Genomic DNA, 24,403 nt, shown 5'->3' on the forward strand with positions numbered 1-24,403 from the left:
ATGGCAAGCAATCGCCGTGGCCTGTGGACACCCGAAAAACCAGAGGCGTTACAAGTGCGTTGCCGGTCTTTTGCGTGTTAGGAATTTAAGTGTTTGTAATTGGGAAGATTGTGAAGAGGGGCAATTGGACCTCCGGTAACCTTACTCACACAATGAAACACCATGTAAGCGTTGTTTCATGTCGGTTTTCTGTGAGGCCGTGGTATCACTCCGGTCGAGCCGGCTCATTTGTGCCGCAGTACGGCTCTTCCAGACTTAAATTACTGGCCATTTTTAATAGCAAAATCAGTAACTAACATTTTTGTGTAGTTCATTACTGTATCTGTGTGTGGTCCAGTGAGTATCCGACTGAACACAGAATAAATTCAATTAACTTATAACTTTTGAATAGTGCAACTTTGATTTTTCACGGTTAAAAGAAACAAACTAAAACATAGAACAAATCATAGCGTATCGCAAAAAAAAACAAACCGCAAACTAAATCCACCAATCCCTATCGAGGTTTAATCATCATTCGCTTATTGACGACCAATAAACATAGGAAACGGATATGAGAAAATGCCAGTACTAATAATAATAAAAGAAATTTAATATCCACTTGAGCTAACGACTGCCTTATTATTATCCCAAACACCATCAAAGAGCCACCAATATCCTGTGCTAATGAAAACACAAACGAATCTATTTTGTTTGTATGTATAGGATTATAGCTTTTGTTTTTGGAGCTCCCTGTATACACAAGAAGTCGAGTTGTATAATTATTATTTATAGCGACTTCACACGGTTTCATTATATTGGTCGTATCATGATAATATTTAATAACCTTCGCCGATGAATGGACTATCCAAAACAAAAATAAAATTATTATTCAATTCGGCTCAGTAGTTCTGGCGATTAGCGCGAAACAAACAAACTCTTCAGCTTTATATAATAATAAAGTATAAGAATTTGAAGTGAATTTCTGAAGTAGTAGCTGATTGTTTAGTGAAATGGACGTAATTGGGACTGGCGAAGAAAAGGAAGGCATTTTTTGGGAACATACAATAACCAGATCCTCTATTTTTTTTTAAATTTCGGAATAGTAACTTAAATTGATTTGTGCAAGTCCGTCAAATGGCTTATGATTATGTGTGGAATCTGGCCACTGGGCACGGAAGTAACTGGGACCGCAGGCCCAGTTGCCAGATCGATTAAATTTTAATATTTAATAAATGATAGCAAAAATCTATTACACATACTCAAACGATTCAGTCAGATTAAAAACCGTTTAAAGTAAATTACCATTAAAGACTTTATACCTACTGCGGTCCCAGTTATTTCCAGGCCCAGTCGCCAGATTCCTCAATCGTCTTTTTAACTAGTCTAAAGCTACTTCCAATAAAACTTGAAGACAAAAGCTTTAATATTAGTACCTACATCTTCATCTACTTCATCAATTAATAATAACACAACATATCGTGATGCCTTATATTATCTGTACCTCTAATAATGCTAGCAGCGATTATCCTGTCTTATGTCTTATATTCCCCATACATTCTTCTCAGAAATCCACCCTACCTACATGTACATATACACTTCCTGGCCACATTATTATACGCACTCTTGTTTTTTGTTTACTCACTGTTTATATTTAGTACTTTTACTTTTAATCATATGGGTGTTACATAATTACATATGTTGTTGTTGACTGCACGGTTGACACGTGGCTAGGCTGTCACGCAACGTGTAGCAGGTTCGATTCCCGCACGGAGTAATTTTTTGTGTAATTGTTGTTTCACGTATGGGCGACATGTGTATGTGAACTTGTATGTTTGTAAACACATCCACGATCCAGGAGAAAAATCTAGTGTGGAGCAACGTTTATGAAAAAAAAAACTATTGAGAAAATTTATCGTATTTTTTGAATCTGTCTTTCTTTTTTAAATATAGAATTAGAGTGTTGATTAATATTTACTACATATTATGAAACTGAAAACATTGTTTGTTGCAACGCCCTTATCTCCGGAAGTAATGGTTCCAATTAAAATATCTTTTTGTTGTCGATAGTCCATTTTACAATGAAGATTGTAAGATATAAAAACATCACGCTACGTCGAATAGGAACCATTAACCATCTAAATAATTGTCTACCAAAAAATAAGAGTGCGTCTAATAATATAGCCAGTGACTGTATATCCATAATACAACCTTTTTCCCCAAAACAATTCATGCTCGTAGTAATAGAGATCTCTCATTGGGTTATGATACACGGCGAAATAAGATCCCGAGGGGATCTTTGAGTGGGTTCTGCTGATTTCCTACCATTTATTTCCCTTTTGCTTGTTACGTGAGTAAAATAGGACTATACGAGTATTGGTCTTTTGACTTTTACTGTGCCTACTTGAAATTTAATAAGTAGTTCTTACATTAGATATCACTTTAGACATTTTATCTGAAGTACCTATGTTTAAACAAATACAATCTAACGATTGTATTAGTTATTATTTTTGGAGTAAAATTAAAAGTTTTAAAAGAATCTTTCAACAGTAGAACCTAATATTTTTTTGTTTTAATGCCCTATTTTAATACTGTATATTTTATCAAATGCTCAAAAACACAATCAATCAAGTAAGTAAAATTAATCATTAGTAAATAAAAAGAAATGTGGAAGCAAATTTCATTCTACGTATAAATCGTACCTATAAGTGAGGACGCGACGCGAAATTTCGCGTCATTTCAAATCAATATGTCTTTGAAACTATTTGTTTCCGTAAGAAAATACACGTGTTATTTTGAAATAATATACTTGCAAGAAGGACATTCATAAAAAATATGTCATCTACCCTATTATATTTCACATGAATTATTCAATGATGTTCTAATAAATGTTCAACATTAAACTCAAATTCCTTTTTTCCAATAAAACAAAGCCGCTTAAGTAGCAAAGAGTTTTAATCACACGATCGGATCGTCGCTGAGGGCTTATAGTCCATTGAAATGTTACAATTTGAGGGCCGAATAATGCATTTCTTAGAGGACGCAATTTTATTTTTTGATCATGTAGGGGGGGTCAATAGAAGCTTAACTTGAAGTTTGTGGGGTCGCCACCCTTGTCCCCCGGCCGCCATCTTGGAAAAAGGGATGGAAACACTTTTTTTGCTATATCTCGGAAACTATGCATCGTAATAAAATTTTTAAAATCATAATTTGTAGAAAATTATTTTGCCTACAAATATGTTTATATACCTTTTTGCCCTAAATTAACAATTAAAGAAGTTATAAGTAAAAAAGTGAAAAAAATTTAATAAAATTTTCTTTTTTGCTCTATAACTTTTTTTTTACATTTTATAAATAAATGACTTCAGACCAATCTTGTAGAATATTTTTCGAGAAAAATTTTTCCCTACAACTGTTTTCAATTTCATTCATTAGAAACTCAGTTACAGCGCTCCGAAGTTAACCGGGTTCGTCAAATTAGTCCAGTCAAATAAGCTTAAATTAGGTAAGAATCTCGAAATGCGAGATGACCAGCTGTAATTTTGTAAATACTTGTATATTGACACCCTAAAACTTGTCTCAAAACCATGGTATATATGGTAGGGTGTAAGCAACTCTTAAAATTCAAGGTCAAAGGTCCCAAAAATCGTTCTTTTGCGGTTTTTTGGAAATATCTCATTTCCTATGGGTTTTTGGTATTTGTATTCATTATCAATATTGTAGAATACAAAATTCTCTACAACTTTTGTGTCTAAATTTTTTTTTACATGGTGAACCGTTGTCGAGTTAGAGGGCGGAGAACGCACGGTCAATTTTCCACTTTGGAAGCGCCTATCTTTCAAACAATTGAATTTGACGAAAAATGGTTTTAGAAACCATAACGTCTTTTTTAATGTCCTATCCATAACCAACCATCACGGATAGGTTAGCTGAAAAAAAAATGTCTGATGTGATGTAGTGACCGTGCGTTCTCCGCCCTCTAACTCGACAACGGTTCACCATGTAAAAAAAAATTTAGACAAAAGTTGTAGAGAATTTTGTATTCTACAATATTGATAATGAATACAAATACCAAAAACCCATAGGAAATGAGATATTTCCAAAAAACCGCAAAAGAACGATTTTTGGGACCTTTGACCTTGAATTTTAAGAGTTGCTTACACCCTACCATATATACCATGGTTTTGAGACAAGTTTTAGGGTGTCAATATACAAGTATTTACAAAATTACAGCTGGTCATCTCGCATTTCGAGATTCTTACCTAATTTAAGTTTATTTGGCTGGACTAATTTGACGAACCCGGTTAACTTCGGAGCGCTGTAACTGAGTTTCTAATGAATGAAATTGAAAACAGTTGTAGGGAAAAAATTTTCTCGAAAAATATTCTACAAGATTGGTCTGAAGTCATTTATTTATAAAATGTAAAAAAAAAGTTATAGAGCAAAAGAGAAAATTTTATTAACAAAATTTCACTTTTTTACTTATAACTTCTTTAATTGTTAATTTAGGGCAAAAAGTTATTAACCATATTTGTAGGCAAAATAATTTTCTACAAATTATGATTTTAAAAATTTTATTACGATGCATAGTTTCCGAGATATAGCAAAAAAAGTGTTTCCATCCCTTTTTCCAAGATGGCGGCCGGGGGACAAGGGTGGCGACCCCACAAACTTCAAGTTAAGCTTCTATTGACCCCCCCTACATGATCAAAAAATAAAATTGCGTCCTCTAAAAAATGTAAAGCTCATGTAACATTTCAATGGACTATTATGAAAGTGAACCAAATAAATGGCAGTCGATAACGTCAGGGTATGCTTTATTAATTAAAACGGTTCATTGTTTACATTTAAGAACAGACATTTTTAATTCTTAAATGAATTCTATTTGCATTTGCATGTGAAATTTTTATCGATTAATTTGCAATAGGTACCTATAGATACATAAGGGTTAAGAAGAGGTTAGTAGATGTGTGCTGATAATTATTACCAACACCTCTGTTGTTGCGGGTGTACTTACATGGGCGGCATCAATTGCTCATCATGAACTGATCCGTCTGAAGATTTGTCGTCTTGTCCCTTATAGAAGTTAATTCGAGAATAGCCTAGAGAAGAGCCTAGCCATTAATGGCCACTGCTGACCAAAGCCTCTTCTCACACGGAGAAGGTTTTAGCTCAATTTCATAAAGAGCTAAAAAGCGATAGTAGTTTTCCTGACAAGTTCAAAAGCCAACTATTTCTAAAACTATAAGTACGAAAACCAAAATGTTATAAATAAAATCTTGTTCTTGAAAAGAAAAAGCAAGTATCGCTTGGCTTTTGAATTTGAAAACTTGCTTGAATTTAAAACATTCCTTCTTGAATGTTCTGTCGAGACGGTGCTTTGGTAACATTCAGGAATGCAGTTCCAAACAGCGTTGTTTTTCAAAACGGGCTACTTATCACATCGCCTAGAAAACGTTTTAATGAGCGAATTCCTTTTCCCAAGCAGAATATTTGGTTAAAGAGGAAATGAGCTATTTACTTGAATACTTTTGGTGTTTTTTATGCGTATTTTTTCCTCTTTCTCCTAAGGAAAAGGTATAAGGGAGGGGCATAATAATTTTGTGAGCTTATTAATTTCCATAGCACATTTTAGACCAGAAACAACAACATGATTCCATATTTTTTCCTGGCATTTGTAAATAAAAGGTTTTTTTGATAAAGACCAATAATTACCTCTACAGTCACTCAATGTAATTAACTTTTCTATATGACATAAATTAATTGAGATATTTGTTCGTTCGTTGAACCGATTTTTTCTATATTTCACCTTTATTACTTACCAAAATCCAATCTACCATTCATAGAATTGAGCAGATTTCTTTTCACAACTAAAACCATTTCGTTTATCCTGGTATATGAAAAATAAAATGAACAAAATCTAGCCGAAGGAAACGGTTGTAACCCTGCAGTCTATTCTAAACAATCGAAGCTTCAAAACCTTTGTGGCAACAAATCGTTTTCACTAAAATCCGACAATTGTCATCCCAGGAACGGTGGCCTTATCGCCAAGAACGTCTCAGTTCACAGAGTAAGTCCCTAAAATATTTTACTGTCACAGATTTGTTCAAGGAAAAATAAATACAGTCTTTGTGAGAAGTGGGTGCTTGAAATTGTCTTTTTGGTGTTCCGCAAAGATTCAAAGGGAGCTAGAGCAATTTGGATGCTCGGGAACGTTGTTAGTTTTAGTGTACAATATAAGATCTGCATCCAATATAGAATACCTGCTGTATTTTCAATAAGGAATTTATTTTTAAACAAAATTTAATAATGTTTTAAGGTACTATATTATTTTTCCAACTGTGCAATGTGAATAAGGAATTATAATTAATGGCAACAATGATGATGGATGGATTTAGGTATAAGGTATACCTATATATTTATTGACAAATATTTACAGTAGGTATACCCCTTAGAATTTATACGCTAAATAATTTAATCTTTACTTAAATCAAGATATCAAAAAATATCAGTAGACATCATTCTTTATACCTTTTTTTGAGGGGGGGTAACCATCCAATGACTTCTCCCGCTTTGGATGGGGCGAGAGGGAGAGTCAGACTCTTACTGACTAAGAACCTTCCCGTTCCTACTCCTGCTATTTGAGCTGGAGCCCCGGTAACCCACTAAGCGGTTTCCTACGATAACTTACACAATTTTTGTATAATTTTTTTATCTTCATTGCTGTCAGCCACTCTTTATAAAAATGTAACGAAGTTTACACTACCGGATGTTAGCTGTAGCTAACTAGAAAAAAAACTATACGGTACATTACCAGCGTTGACGTCCGCTATCAGCGATTTTTCAGCGCTTGTTTAAAATTCATATTATGTATTTTTCTTCGCTGCACAATAAACTTCAATCTTCTTAGAATTTAAATTGACTGACGGGGAATTAAAAAATTAATGGCGTTTTAAAATTTAATAATGTTTCACTATTTTTATATAGATATTTTTTTAGAGCTACCTTTGAGAGTAAAATAAAATTATCCAGTGGTCTAAAATTGTTAATCATGCACCTCCAACCTCCAACTGTCGAGATAGGGCCCACTTCCTAAATATATTTAGGTTTTAATGTTTTATGAAGTTTTGTTTTTGCTCAACTTAACACATCACACTTCACTCTATGCACTTACTTTATTTTTTGTATGTTCGGATGTTTGTCCGCCAATCACGCTGAAACTACTAAACGGGTTTTAATGAAATATGGTATACAGACAGGGTATGAGCTGACTTAGGTAATAGGATGACTTTTTATCCCAAGGGAACGAGGACGAGGCCGCTGGCAGAAACTGCTTCTCAGTCGTTCTCTTAATTACTGAAGGTCGTATCTAGTCTGGTCACTTGATGTACGACCGGAGGGTCTGACTGCAGAGGACAGGGGCGCTTGGACTCCTCCAAGTCTGTATAAACTGTCAGGCCGGTGAGGTTTTTTACAGCATCTTGCTAACGGGTTGGTGAACAACCGCTAGGGCTTTTCCCGTTAACCTGTCCAACAAATACCAGCTTCTCCAGATTATCGGGGTTTCTACGCACAGTGTGTGGCAGAAGCTAGTAGAATATAATTATGCATCCTTTACTCTGCTACTCTTTGGAAGCATTAAACTGATGAACAGAACCCAGAATACATTTTTATAAATTCACACTCAACCACTTCGTATTTTCCTGTTGTAAGTACGAGTATGTTATTTGTGATAAGGTGTCGTTGTTGTGTGTATCTATTTTGTTTATTCATCTGTAAGTTCTTTCGCAGTAAATGTTTTTATTATCAAAACTTTTCTGTGTGAATTACTTGTACACTGTGATAATGTAGGCAGTATTTTTGTATTGTGAAACATACATATGAGAGCCTCATGTATATGCAGTGTTTCTTAAATATTATTGTGCTTTTTAATTTTGAACGAGTAGGCAGAAGTGTACGTTCAGTCATAATAGACCCATTTTTGATTAGGGGTCACATGGAGGAGTTGGGACTCCGGCTCGAAAAGCAGGAGTAGTTTTGGAGTGGTTTTTAGTCAGTAATAGTATGACACTTCCTCTCGCCTCGCCCAAGGCGGGAGAAGTCATTGGATGACTTTCCCCTTCAAAAAAAAGCATCTTGAAATACACTAACCACAGTAAGTTAAAAGCCAAGAATTTAAACATCGGTTGCAATAGTGTTTAAATCATAAATATCGATGATTGAAAGGCTAATTGGTCTAAGCGACATTTTGTCAAACTGAAGATACTCAAGATAGATCAAAGCTTTTTTTTTTTTTTTTTTTTTTTACATTTAATGGGTCGACGTTTGGCCGCTATCTCACCTGATGGTAAGTGATGATACGGCCTACGGTGGAGCACGTCTGCCCATAAGCAACCTATTCACTCGGGCCTTGAAGACACCCAAGTTATACCCATCAGGAAACACAGACTCCGGCAAGGAGTTCCACTCCCTAGCAGTTCGCACAAGGAAGCTTGAAGCGAAGCGCTTCGTGCGAGTGGGTGGGATATCTACCATGAAGCGGTTACGCCTCGCCGATTGTCTTGTGGTTCGATGATGAAAAGGACTAGGGGGAATCAAGTTGTGCAATTCCCCGCACACTCTCCGAAATGTATCCGGTAAAAAACGGAAAGGCTTGCGACCTTGCGCCTGTGTTCAAGGCTTTGAAGCCGGGCCTCCACAAGCGCATCGTCATTGATGAGCCTCTTGGCACGCCTTTCAATGTGTTCGAGCGCATCCAGCTGGTATTTGGCCGAGCCGTCCCAAAGGTGAGAACAGTACTCCATACATGACCGAACCTGCGCTTGGTACAGGCTCAGCAGTTGTTTCGGTGTGAAGTACCGTCTCACCTTCGAGAGAATACCCAACTTCCTACCAGCCAGATGCGCCTTCGACTCTATATAAGAGCCGAAGTTAAGCGTTGGCGATAGAGTTACGCCCAGAAGCTCAAGACGATCCGCTACCGGAACGGACACATTTCGGAAAGTCGGAGCCAGCGGGAATTGACTCCGTTTGGCAGAGAATAGACACGCCTGGGTTTTGGTAGCGTTGAACTTGACCAAGTTGGCGTCACCCCAATCGGAAACCGCCTTCAAGGACGAGTTCAACCGTTCGACCATGGATTCTCTTTGAGACCGGATCTGTGTTCCGCTACTCCGCGCATCGGACACATACCTTTCAACAACTGTGCTGTCATCTGCATACCCAAAGATACCGGGCTTAAGCAGGTCGTTGATGTGCAGCAAAAAGAGCGTTGCTGAAAGTACTGACCCCTGAGGGACTCCGGCGTTGATGCCAAATTGGTCAGACGAGCAGCCATCAATGACTACTCGAATTGACCGATCCCTCAGGAAGTCTGCAATCCATCTGCACAGATCAGCGGGAAGTCCATATGCAGGAAGCTTGCCGATAAGGCTGTCGTGCCAAACCCTGTCAAAGGCCTTCGATATATCGAGTGAGACCGCTATTGCCTCCCCGTGCTTCTCGATGGCCTCGCTCCAAATGTGGGTGGCATACGCAAGAAGGTCCCCAGTGGATCGGTTGCGGCGAAACCCATACTGCTGATCACTGAGGAGGTCGTTACCTTCAAGGTATGCCAGGAGCCTGTTGTTAAGTACACGTTCCATACTCTTGCAGAGTATGGACGTGACCGAGATGGGCCGGTAATTATTAGGGTCGGCACGACTACCTTTTTTGGGCACAGGCTGCACGTTGGCTAGCTTCCATGCAACCGGCACTTGACCAGTCTCCAAAGAAAGTCGAAACAGGCGTGTCAGGATTGGAGACAACTCAGGCGCACAGATTTTTAAAACCACGGCTGGGATTCCGTCGGGGCCACTGGCCTTGTTCACGTCAAGATTACGCAACGTCTTATATACCTCCTTCTGTCGTATGCGAATTTTTGACATATTCGTCTCGCAAACTCTATGGAGAGAAGGAGGCAAAGCGCCACCAGTATCAAGACGTGAAGATTCCGCAAATAGAGAAGCAAACAGGTTCGCTTTCTCTACCGCGGTGTGTGCCAGCGTCCCGTTAGGCCCCAGGAGAGGTGGGAGTGAAGGGCGGCAGAAGTTCGATTCAACCGCCTTGGCCAGGGACCAAAACGCTTTACTACCCGCTGGGTAAGAAGCCAGTTTGTTCCCTATTCGGCCAATGTGGTTGAACCGAGCCATCCGTAATGCCTTTTTGCATGACTTGGCAGCCCGGTTATAGGCTCTCTTCCTCTGAAGAATATCGTCAGCCCTACGACGCCTGGCATCCGCCCATGCCAAGTATGCCGCATGCTTTCGCGCTTCAGCACGTCTGCAGTCGGCATCGAACCATGGACGAGTCCCACCGAAAGATGTCGCATCCGAGAATGGAATGTAGTATTCCATGCCCTGACGCAACACCCCCGTTATGGCATCCGCACAAGCTGACGGGTCCTCAGTAGAGAAGCAGACAGGCCGCCAAGGATAGGATGCAAAAAAAGATCGCATCCCATCCCAATCTGCTGACTTGTACCGCCACATCCGCCGAGATCCTCTGGGACAAGGATCCGGTGGGGAGTACGTGGATACGGATTTCACCAGACAGTGGTCAGAGCTACCCAAGGGTGAAGAAACTGACACCGAGTAGCTGTCTGGATCAGTTGTCAGCAGAAGGTCTAAGCAGTTGGCAGTGTGCGAGTCGACATCGGGCACCCTTGTGGCCTCCTGGACCAGCTGGGTCAGGCCAAGCGTTAGCGCAAGCTTACGCATTTCCCTCCCAGCATGGTCAGTGCACTGGTATGGGAACAGCCACTCCTGGTGATGGGCGTTAAAGTCCCCCAGTAACACCAACTGGGCCGAAGGGTACCTCTGCCGAGCCGCATCCGCCGTCTCCACAAGGTGTTGAGCTAATCTGGTCGTCTCCAAATCTCCGCTGTGCGACCGGTAGACACAGGCATAGAGAATTTTCTCCATCCCTGTGTCCACCAGTATCCACAAGGTTGAAAAACTGGGGTCTTCAAAGTTTCGGAGACGCCGGTAACAGATGCCGTCTTGGACGTATAGGCATACGCCTGCGCGGGGAACGAAATTGTGCTCCAGGGAAAAGCCTGGGTAGTTCAGGTATGATACGTCCGACGGACATCTGATCTGGGTCTCCGAGAGAAACAAGAGCGTGGGGTTCTCGGTCTCTAGGTGGTGATGGACCGCATTGATATTTGAGTGCAAGCCTCGAATATTTGAGAGGTGCACTTTGAGGGAGAGGAGTGCAGCCGCTGTTGAACCCTTTTCTTTGCTCTTGTTTTCATTTTATGAGTATGAGGTTGCTGAGAGGATGGCAGTGAAATGTTCCTCCACACAGGCGACCCCAGACGCGCGCCGCAGTTAGCCACATCATTGGGAGGCCAGCCTGGAGACTGCGGGGACGCCCGAGCCCCCCATGGATATCCATCGGGCCCTCTCGTCCGGTCGCCAACCGGCACGATGGCGTATCCATGGGATTTTTCGCTAGATGGCGGGGCAGCCTTTCACGTGTGGCTAGCACGCTAATTGGGCCCCCAACTATCTGCGGTCGGCCAGCGGTGCACCGTGCCTCGGATCCCGCTACCCTCCGCGACTGGCCACCCGATGAAGCTACACCAGCGCGCGCCAGATCGGTCTACTCATAGTGGAGCAAACATCTCGACCCATCCTCTCATACGGCTTCACCGAGCATCGTGGCGGAACACGGCTAGGCCGCTTGGCGACACGGTTTTGCTCGGTGGGTGGTTATAATGCCGTCGGCCGAAGCCTACCACCAGAGTGTCACCTGATTAGCACCACCCAGAGGCCACGTGTAGGGTTTCGGTTTTTTTGGGTGCTCTCCTACGGACGAGGGTGACTCAGCCTCCAAAAGCTTTTATATTAAAAAAAAAAATATATTATTAAAAAATAACTACCTATAATCTATCTATGTCACATTCTAAATATTTGCAGAACGAGTATTACCCCAAGTCGTCTTGTTCAATAATCGCTCACAAACAAAACATCTGTTTCTTTATTCCTAACAAAACACGGCGATGAATCACATTCGTAGCTTTAAACACGAAAAGTGTTTTCTCATGTCGTCGACACGAAACTCTTGGGAAGCACTATCTAAGACAATAGGGTATATGCATGTATTTTTTAAATGTTTTTAAATGGTAATTTACATCATTATATAAATGTTAAAAAAAACCAGCACCAAAAAAAAAGGAATTCGGGTAAAAAAAGCAGTTTTAAAATAATAGATTCGTAACAGCATTTTAAACGACCGTCATTTTGGCGCGCTCGCGTGACGTCAAAGTCTATAATAACAGTTGAAACTGCAAAGTGTTTTGGGTCATAATTTGTATATATTTCGTGTTTTACGTGAATTCACTTCAATTACATAATGCAACAGGATAGTAAACCGACTTTTAAATATATAATGATAAAACAGTTTCTTCAGCCTCATCACACACAAGTGTTACAGAATAACACTTCTGTCGGACATTGTGTTTGGAGTTATTCGAGCCTTCACAGTGCATATATTACCCTCCCGTTTCACTTGTACATATCCAACTGCAGAATCTCCATATGTTTCTCGTGCAGATCTATAAAAAATAAAACAATATAGAAATAGGTACATACAATCGAGTTTTGTTTTACCGGAAAAGCGTTTTCATCTAATAAGGTATTTTGATACCATAAAGTACTTAATGAAAGTGCAGTGATCGCTAGCAGTTCAAGCAGTCATCATCATCACCATCATCCCGTGTTAGTCCAGTGCTGGACAAAGGCTGAGCCCTATGTCCAACCGTGGACATAAGCCTCAGCCTATGTACTTATGAGAACTTGAGGGAGTGCAAGGCACGCCACTTATACTCAAGCAAAGTGTCAAGTTAATGATACAAAGCAGCCTCAGCTTCAGATAATATGTTTTTCACACAATACAATAAATAACCTTAAAATGTTCTCCCATTCGCATTTTAAGGTTATGTTATTTCCAGGCTATTTCTATTTACTTATAGGTAAAAATTATCCAAAGAAGGCGTCGAAAACCAAATAAATATAATATTTATTGTGTAATTACCTTGCTGCTTTCACTCCTTTTATTTCAGTACACGTAAAATCCGAATTTGATGTGAAATACGCGGTCATCATAAACACATCAATTTTTGGAAGATTGTCCGATTGTGCCTTGACGTAACCAATATCAGTCATTTCCTGTGACTTTCCTGCCACTCTTTTACGAAACAATATCACTTCAATATCAACTCAAAATCACAAAAAAACTGAATTTCGTTGCAAGCATTCAACAATAGCACTTGTTGATATTTGTTATTATAGACTTTGACGTCACAAACTACTCTGACCAATAGCAATGCGTTTCAACTAATTTGAATTTCCCGCTTATTTTGTGCATTTTGCAATAATTATTTTCTTATTCAAAACAAAATTATATTGAAAATTATTGATAGATTTATAAATCTAAAGGAAAAGAGATTATATGAAAAAAAAATTATCGTTATTTGAATCATGCGCATATACCCTATTCTTGCAACAAATTGGTGTCGACAAAGTCTGACACTTGTTCACAGTAATAGTTTACGCCGTGTAGCGAAAACTTACAAACAAATGTATCTAAACGTGGCTTACGTTTAGATACATTTGTTATGTTTTTGAGAAAAATATCAGAGCAGAGGTGCAGAGAAGTAAGAAAAGCAGCAGCTCTTCAAAGTCTCTTAACTTCATTTTCATCAAAAGATAGGGTTTTAGTTCACTTTATTTATTATAGTAATTATCATTTTTACTATAACTTTCGTGAGACATAGTAAATTAGCAGTAGCATCGCGAAAATTACCGCGTCGTGTGTCGTAGAATGCTGCTCATAAATATGAGCCGCTAACATGGTTTGAAACTAGTCGAGTTCCTCGTCAAACAGTTACGTGAGTGAGCCGATAACATAACAATTAATGATCATTTTGTTTATTTTAAAGACAAGGAAAAATCGTCAACAATCCTATACTGGACTACGGGGCAAGGGGACTTGCCATTTTAACCTTAATAATGAAATGATAGTCTCGTAGATTATTTAAACTCCCAAACAAACGTTGCAAGAGGGTTTAACAAAAATAATCTTATTTCACCAAAACTACGTTTGAACGCATTCAATTTGGAATACGACTGCTTCTTTTCTATTTTCTATTTCAAAAATATATCAAAAGAACCAGCCAAAATCCTTTTTCGTCGACAGCTCGAAAGGTAAAAGCGGGATTTAATCAAAAACGTCGTATTTCAAAATGAAAATGAAAATAATAGCCGTACCAACAAGCCTCACCAGATCCGGATTTGGTGGACTTTTTACACCTTTTCCCGTTTAATGTAAGCCCGAAAAGTCGGGATTTCGTTAAGCTTTTTTGTCAGACAATTACCGGCTATCAGGTTGAATTAACCCCTCAGCGCCGAGTGTGTATTTAAACGAACTGCATTTAAAATGTAAAATGCAATGTTCTCTGGCATTTGCATAATTATGGAGGCAGATAGCAATGACATTAGGACAATGCAGCTGCATTTAAGACTATTTAAATTATGTTAGGCTTTTGTTCTTTTTCTCTACTATGTAGGTAGGTAATTGTCTGCACTTATTGTGGTTACCCAGATGTTCGCTTTGTGATCTAGGTTTAAAAAGATAATTTGGATATCTTTTACATTTCTTATAGAACTGTGTGTGTTTGTATTACAGTATTATGTCACAAGACGTCGTGCTGGGCCCAAAAGGAGACAATGGGACGAAATCGTCATGACAAAAATTGGCCGCAAAAAGCTTTACACGGAGAGGAGTGGAAGAAGAATAGCGAGGCCTTTGCCCTGCAGTGGGACGACCATGATCATAATCTACCTACGACCTTTTAGAAGTGTAGTGTAAATATCGATTTATAAAGAGGTTAAAACATATATTCATACTTAACCATCAAGACCTTCTATCTATACCCAAAAAGTCTATTTTTAAGCCATAACCAAGTACAACGAAGTGAAATTAGATATCTATTTTTAAAACAAAAAGGGTTAATAAAAATATGGACAAACATTATTTAAAAAATAACCTTAACGACCCCAGAAGTGATATTAATAAAAATCCCTGTAGTAATATAATTTTTAACACGACAAAAGTGATGTATGTCGGTTAGAGGTCGACACAAAGGGTCTTGTTTACTAAAGTTAAACCCAAATGCCAGTGTTACGGGATGCGTACAATGTACACACGGCTTCAAATCCAGCTACACTTAACCAGTTTAAACTGACCGTTGGGTGTGTGGAAAGATTATACAAAGCGGGGTCAAGATATATTGGTTTTTTAAGGCTTGATGTGTAGGTGTTTGGTGAATCAAAGCTGAAGGGATCAACACTAGGGAAATGACAAGGGGATGTACACAATAGTAAGGATGAAGGATATAATATAATATTAGTATACTAGAATGAACCCGAAACCTAAGTCGGATTTGCCACTATCAAAACTCAGTAGAGTAAATTAGATTGTTAGTGTAACAGATTTAGCATTTCATGATTGTGATGATGAAATGAAAATTTTATTTGTTTATCAGTTTACAAAGATAACGGTGTAATTTGTATACCAAGGAGTTTTCTTTCAGTCTTATAATTGTTTTAACTAAACGCTTTAAATTGCCAATTGTCAAAATATCAATTTGCGTTTAACATTTATCATTTGCGTATAATTATATTATGCTATCTTGGAATTGCAAAAACTAGTAGAGCTTTTCTCCATTTATTTACGTGAGTAAACCGTGATTTTTCATCAAAATAATCTTCTGATAAGAATAAACATAACTGAGATAATGAAAACGACAAAGCCGAGGTAAAAGCCAATTTCAATACCAAAAAAAAAACCTTGCCAGGTCTTTAGGGATTTAGGAAGCGTGGTAAATGTTTTACCGTTGAAACAAACAATATTATATAAAGCCTGTGTACATAAATAAAAGGTTTGAACATTATCATTATTCCCTAGTGACTGATAAAAATTGTGTTACATTGTGTGGTTATTGCTTTAATCTTTTCCAATATTTGTGATTGTACTGATGTTATTGTTGATTGGTGGTTTTCGCAACAATTTTATGATATAAGCTGGTAATTGTACTTACGGATCACCTATGGTAAGCAATCGCCGCCCATGGACAGCACCACAGGCGTTATAAGCGCGTTGCCTACCTTTTCGGTGTTTGGGTTAATGGAGAATTGCGGATAGGGAAGATTTCCTCCTGAATACGAAAAGTGGAAATTCTAGAGCGGGAAAAATTAAAAAAATCATGAGCAACGTGCGCAGACGCGGCGACGATACGTTTGTTCACGCAGTCCTCATGTGACTCGAAACTAGTACAGCTCTCCATATATTATTTATGTGATGTGATTAGTTAATTTAGTATGTCTTACGATAGTTATTATAAAAATAAAGAAAGGAAAAATAAGCATACTACGGTAAATGAAGTAACAAAAATTATCTAATTATTATAACACCGAATAAATAAAACTGTCTTTAGTACTATTGAAAACGATTATATCAAAGGTCGTTTACCTCTGAAGACAATAGAACTGAAGGAATACGTAAAGGACTTTATTTAAATTCGAGTTCATTGCTCTGTAAAGTTGTAGTGTCATTTATCTGCGTCGATCCTACTGCTATCAATGTGTGCCATCGTAAGCTGTAGATATTCTTTACTGACAGACTATCAGTACCCTTAGTACGAGTTTGTTTTACGTTTAAAGTAATGGAAAAAGAGCGCGGTCGGTGCTCTGATTGGTTGGTTTTTCGAGCTGGCCAATCACAGCGCCGAACGCGCTCTCGTTGAACGTAAAGCAAACTCGTTTCTAAGGCCCCAGATTACTTTTAAAGACACTTTCGATTATTATGAGATGTTAAATGACCAACACAAACTATTTATTTTAAACTGTCTTTAGATAAGAACTGCCTACTATTGATTTATTTTATAGGTACTTTATTGTTGTGTATGGACACAACATACGTTTACATCGTACACGCGGTTATTTCTTACAGTAAATTTTTAAATACATATATACTTTTTGTTAATGGAAGCTTGAAAGTATAGAAATGCGTTTTTATGGAAAAAAATACTAGCAAAATTACGTTAGTAATAAATAAATAAACCAACCAGATTTTTTCATATTTTTTATAAAACTGATGATCCGTGAACATTCTCACGATGACACTGTTTTTAAAATAAGTAGTCAAATCTACTCAAATACAACTTTGTTCCATTACATAAACGAATACATCAAAAATCATCCTAACCCACTCGGTACTGTTCAAAAGGTAGAACAAAATGTGGATTAAGTAGAAAGTTCGCAAGTACTGAGCGCTGGAGTTCTGATAGTGGAACTAAGTGAGTTCATTGAGACTCCAAGCACCTTTATCTTAATAACCTTATCTTAGGGAATGTTTGCGGTCCCACTGATAGCGGACAAGGAATCTTAATCGGTATAGTCAAGTGTGTTAAGGTGTATTTTTAAACGACTGCAAAAATTATGGAGGTTTTAATTTTGACTTATTCTTTTAAGGGTGAAAATCGTTAAATCACTTCTCCCGCCTTGGGCGAGGCGAGAAGGACTGTTAGACTCTTACTGACTAAACACAACCCCGTTCCTACTCCTGGTCTTTGACTACTGCTGTTGCTCTAGTAAACCCGCCAGGTATTCCGCAGCTCCGGTTTATTTTTGCATGTATGTATGTTTGTGCGCGATTATCTCGCGATGACTGAACCGATTTAGCTGTGATTTTCAGCATAGTATTTTTCAAACTTAGGAGAAGCTTTTGTAGTTATAAAACCCGCCTTTAAAACTTTGGAAGTACGCAGTTTAACTTTTAAGGTGGTATACGTTTTTTTTATGTTATTTACTGTAATATTCAAATCCTTTCATACAAGAAAACACTTGATCTTATTCCAATTCTCAACCAATCATTTTCGACGTGACTTCTTTGATCTTCAAAAACCTTATCACCTACTTACGATTCAGGGCACACAACCTCATTTAAAGGTGTACCCTCAAAAAATTACGCTTCATAAATTTAAATATTGTAACTCCGTTTCCCGCCCTCTTTAGCACCTTAAGCCTCGAAGCTCCTAAATCCGGGTAAGCTGACGTCATCTTGCAAAACGTTTGGCGAACGTCCGGATAACCGTCTTGCCGTGTTGGCCGGATATTGGAAGTGCCGTCTATAGGACGGGCGTGACTAAGACCCGGTCGAATTGTTGTTCTTGATTAAGATGCGCATTAATTTCGAATTTGGGTGTGAGAGCGTGTTTGTTTATGGGATTATGATAGAAAAAACAAAGGCATAGATATTTTTTATGTATTTTCTTTCATTGTAATTGGAATGTTTTTGTAGAAAAGATTACAAACGCTGAACTATTTCATTTTCTTTTTTTATTACAGGAGAAACCTTTAAAAGACACCAACCATCCCGTTGGCCACTACCTATAAAGGAGCACCAAGTCCTCTAATTAAACCAGTTCCGGAGCCGCCATGGTGCAACGCCTGTTATGGCACATCCCTAGGGAGACGTATGTCTTCCATGAACTTCGTTGTTGAACTATTTCATCTTAATGACTTGGTAATGTTTATAAATGTTCAAACCGTGCTAGACAAGAACTTTGTTCAGCATGGGCCATTTATAGGCTGGCATTTATTTTTTGTAAATAGTAGATTATTTTACTATTTACAAAAAAAAAAGAAAAACATTATCGGTACTATCCTAAACCTACATTCACCCATCGCTAGATACAATTTATTTATTTCCCATATAACATTAGCCAATACAGATCGTAGGTCTAATGCGTCAATGTAACCATCATCTTCATTTCAACACAAACTAAAATTCATAACTCCAAAACAAAAAAAAAAAGTCTATAGGTACCGAAAACATCAAACATTACCATACTCAAATTTAATCACATTCACAAAATACATTATCAAAGCGCTAATATATTTTCAGAAAGGTTTCTCAGCGCCCCGTCAAGTGTTGCCGGAGTACATTTACAAAGCAAGTACGTTCGAGTGCTTGATTGCACCCACTTAAATTTCATGCCACCGTAATTGCCTTTATTACGTATACAATGGTATTTTATTTTTCTGTAAATTCTTCGGCCCTTTTTATCGTAGGTGCGGATAAATTGGTTGTGGCGTTTTGGGTCGCTTTGTTTTATAGAGCGGGCTTGTAATTGATTTTAATTGTGATGTTATACCGTATGAGGAAATGTCTTATTACTTAATTTAAACCACATATTTGTTATCGTTTTTGCAGACAATATACGAAAAATGAGCGAAATAGGCCCAATAGATAAGCCAAACAGTACATTTCTCCTTGAGCTAATTTAAACACTATTTACAAATACGGCATTATAACAGCCGCGCCGCATGTCCGTTACATTGCTTGAGAATCTACAACATTACAGCTCTTCTGTGGTCAAATAACATGGAGCTGTTCTACTGTACCTAATTGATTAATTTCATTATTTATTTTGTTTGATTTTTTTTTTATTTTCGGTTTTCATTGAAATATTTAGTTGTATTATGCTTCTGTGGACGAGTATTACTTGTAGTTTCATTTAAATCATATGAGTGATCTCTATACTATATGTTTTATTGGTTGAAAGTAATAGTTGTTTGTGTGTGTGTGTGTTTAAGGTTAGTTAGTAGCTAATCTTTAGCAAAGCTGTTATAAGTAGTACTGCTTTGCGTATTTTTTATTGATATGGACCAACGTATCTAAGTAAACTACGAAACCCCTAAATAAAATTGATCAATAAAGATAATACTCACGATACAATATTTGGCGTTGCTAGGACACTCCTCAAGTCTGACAGCAGTCTTGTTGCTGCATGGTGTGATGGAGCCGACGCCGTCGCTGTACTGGCCACACTTCCAGCACTTTATAGCGCTGGAAGCGGCTGCAAGCGTCAGCAGGAAGTATACGGTCGCCAACCGAGATGCGCTCGTCATTGTCTGCGAAAGAGGAAAAAATTACATTATTATAAGAGTTGAAGAAGTTCATAGATACACATTGTTCTCTTAACATCATAAGTGTGGGAGAGTCATGCTTCGGCACATATGGACCGGATCAACCGGAGTGATACCACGGCCTCACAGAAAACCGACGTGAAACAACGCTTTTGTTGTGTGAATGATGTTCCTTCCTAGTCTTCCCAATCCCCAATTTCCTTGTAACGCCTTTGGTGTTTCAAGTGTCTTTTCAAGCGATTGCTTACCATCAGGTGATCGGTCTACTCATTTACCGGCTTATTCCATAAAAAAGCATCAGCACAATACCATCATCATCATTAACACAATATTAACTAAAGAAAATCTACTACTGAACGTGGCCTCAATCAATGACTTTCAGCTAAACCGATTGAATCCTTTATCAAGACGTTTGTGAAGAGTAATTGGCGAGTTTCTCTGACTGACGTCTTACGGATAGCCTGCGGATGGACATGGTTGAGGTTTATATTAAATTGGACGTCTTTAGCAGGATAGTGACGGCTAATCATTTAAAGTTAAGACTCGATTAGTAACAGATGTTTTAAATAATGGACTCTGGTTAAAAAAACTTCCTTCGACCAGATGAAGTTGGTATAGGTTACCATCAGCAGAGGTGACACTGTACAATGTACGCCCACTTTTTAACATTTATATTATAAGTTCCATGTAATAGATGGTGAGCCTATTGCCATACTGGGCACTAAATATCGGATATAGTGGGCACAATTCCAGACTACGTGTAAAACAATATGTGGGTCACACTAAAAGTTGTTCTTTGCCGGATTCGAAAACGCGACATGGTGCACGGCAGCCAGTTGCCTAACCACCGCGCCAACTAGTTTTCATCTAAATCACTACTCTTTTCTTAGAAACAAGAACAGATCTATTCAAGTCTGATGAATCATTCCTAGTATCAATTAAGACTCTGTTTGCTACAAACACTCCCCTGTATGATTGATTAGCTCTATTTAACCCTAAAACTTCCTACGCAGTGCGCAGTCTGTATTAATCAAGACCATGACGGAAACAATTCTTCTAGATTCAGAAACAGATCTCTGACGTTTTATTCGGAAGGTCATCAAATGACTCTTAAGTCTTTGACTGTCAATAGAAAACTGTTGAAGGCAAATCCTCCGCTAACGTCGGTCACCGGTCACCACCACGGCGTTCAATGTGTTAATATTTTTTTTTTTTTTTTTTACATTTAATGGGTCGACGTTTGGCCGCTATCTCACCTGATGGTAAGTGATGATACGGCCTACGGTGGAGCACGTCTGCCCATAAGCAACCTATTCACTCGGGCCTTGAAGACACCCAAGTTATACCCATCAGGAAACACAGACTCCGGCAAGGAGTTCCACTCCCTAGCAGTTCGCACAAGGAAGCTTGAAGCGAAGCGCTTCGTGCGAGTGGGTGGGATATCTACCATGAAGCGGTTACGCCTCGCCGATTGTCTTGTGGTTCGATGATGAAAAGGACTAGGGGGAATCAATACTACAATAGGGTAAATTACAAATATTTATTTTAATATCCGTCTTGTAGATTATTTTAAAACATTAGACCCGTATTTTTTATTTTCTTACGAAAATAAATGCTTTCGAAGATATATCGAATATCTATATCGCGTGATGTCACTTCTAAGTACATTTTATACGTAGAAATGACGTATTTACTCCCACTCCTAAATTTTAATTAGCTTTATTTAGGTATTGTTATCTTATATAACAAAATAAAAGATACGTATCCAATATTTTTTCGTTACCTAACTGACGGATTAAATACATTTTCATTATCCCTATGGTAAGTATCGAGGACATCAAAAGACGGAAGATTTGTTTTGGTAACAGTTTCGGTATCAAATTGTAGTATAGGTAAGTTTGTATCTGTTTCAAATTTAATGCGATATCACACTCGTGATTCTCAAAAGGGATAAGCCTCTAAAGGGTAGGTAACACTCACTCTCATAGCAATAGCGGGTGAACCCAATATCCTACCTACCATTTGATTTAAGTTTCGTAAAACAAATCCATAATTTAGTAGGCATACGAGTATAAACTATGTATAAAAACATAAACTTATTTATTTATAGCATAACCGAGGATTTTGACTTTGAGTGAAGCACTGATATCTGGTTACATAATTGCATATAAATAATATTTTAATTTATCACACTCATCATTCATCAACAGCCTATACGGCCTACACATAAGGCCTCTTCACATCCGGAGAAGATTTGAGCATTAATCGCTACGCTTACACAATGCAGGTTGACAATTTCAAACTTATAATTAAAAATTATAAACCCAGGGGCCTACTCTAGTTCAACGAAACAGAAAGTTTCGTCCGAAACTTCGCAGATTTCGTAATACAATTCCATTAATTGTGAACTTTTGTGAACAAAAATTTACGATTGAAATAAAGATAAATAAATAGATTTTAATTTGAAATTAAAAATAAAACGTTATTTTAAGTATTTTTTTTTAGTAAATTATTTAAATCTACGGCCGAAGATTAAACGAAACCAGAGTAGACCTACAGGTTTCCTCACGATGTTTTTCTTCACCGTTTGTCAGTGGTGTCTAAATAGTCTTAGAAAATACATATAACTCAGAGTTATAGTATAAAAGTCACATTGGTACTTGCCGTGGTAGATTTCGAACCCTCTCATACATAAGAAGCAGACGTCTTAAAACTCCAGGCTACAATGACATATTAATTTTTACCAATACAAAAATAAAATATCACACCTCAAACTATCTCTCTGCCAGTCACCCAAAAAACAAGCAACACCAAAACCACAGGCAACACGATCAGAAATAAACCTGACATTTTATGAGCAATACCTTAATCGCTATGATAATAGGCTCAGGGTTTTCATGGTTAGTGAAAGCTTAACTCCCTGTATTATAATACGTATGAATTACTTGGTCTTGCCTAAAGCCACGTGTCAAAATGATATTTGTTTTGCAACCCTCCCATTGTGAGGGTTAGAACGCTTTGATGCGTAAAGTCGAGGAACTTAGAGGGACTGAACATGATTATGAATTGTTTATAGTTTTGGAGTTTGAGCTTCAAATTTGGATAGTTCTGTGCGATTATCTCTAAAATAAAGCAAAAGAACTAACTAGCTAAATATGATGTAACATTAATTATGATATTACATTACTACTAGTGGCCTATTAAGAGGAAGGGTACTTTAGTGACAATCACACACTTCCCGAGTCTGTATCCCTATAACCTAGACACCCTTTGAAAGTTCATAAGATAAAAAAACCACGTTTAAAAAGCCGACTTCAAAAAACCAAAAACAAAAATATTCTATTAGAAGTACTAATAGGTTGGAAATCGGTGCCATAAGTTCTAAACAAAATTATTAATTAAAACCTTAATGGGTAATGTTTGCTTAGTTGTTTACAATTTTATGATCTTAAAGTTATATTATTTTTAATTCACCGATTACACAAATAAAAATACAAACATACATCCGAACGTAGTACGGTACTGTAATAGTTTTCTAAGTCGGTAAAAAATAGGTATGACATACCAATAAAGTTCCTAAAACAAATAAATCCGCAAAAGCAACGAAATCAATTCTAAAACAAAAGCAATAACACTCAACTGTAGATACAGCAAAAAAATACCAAACAATTTCACTGCAATATTCGATAAAAATTGTTGCAAACTCCATCGGGAGTCTTACAACAATGTTGGCAACTTCAAAAAGCCAACTAACAGTTATTAGCATTCTCGATGAAACAAAGACTGGCCTCAATTTCCCATCCATTCAACTTTCGAGTTTCGCAGATGAGATGATGAAGCTGTAGTCTTTTGTAATGAAGATGTAATTGAATGAGATATCAATGGAGAAAGATTTGTCATTTTTAAGAAGAGAAGTAATTGATGATACTTTTTCATAATAATTATCGTGAGACATACTATATTAAGTCTTTGACTGCCAATAGAAAACTGTCGAAGGCAAATCCTCCGCTAACGTCAGTCACCGGTGACCACCACGGCGTTCAATGTGTTAACTAAAAATCACGGTTCACTCTCGTAAATTAATGGAGAAAGCTCTACCAGTTTCGAGTCACAGAGGGACGCTTCATCATGAGATGACGAAGCTGTAGTCTTTTGTAATGAAGATGTAATTGAATGAGATATCAATGGAGAAAGATTTGTTACTTTTGAGAAGAGGGGAAATCAGTGATATTTTTTACAATAACTATCGTGAGACATCGTTGTACTATAACTATGTGTGTGTTTTTAAGTGGGGAAAATTATCTAATGACTTCTCTTGCCTTGGGCTAGGCGAGAGGGAGTGTCAGACTCTTACTGACTAAAAACCACCCCGTTCCTACTCTTACTTTTCG

Source organism: Spodoptera frugiperda, chromosome 13, assembly GCF_023101765.2.
Source record: "Spodoptera frugiperda isolate SF20-4 chromosome 13, AGI-APGP_CSIRO_Sfru_2.0, whole genome shotgun sequence".
NCBI classification, from domain to species: Eukaryota; Metazoa; Arthropoda; class Insecta; order Lepidoptera; family Noctuidae; genus Spodoptera; species Spodoptera frugiperda.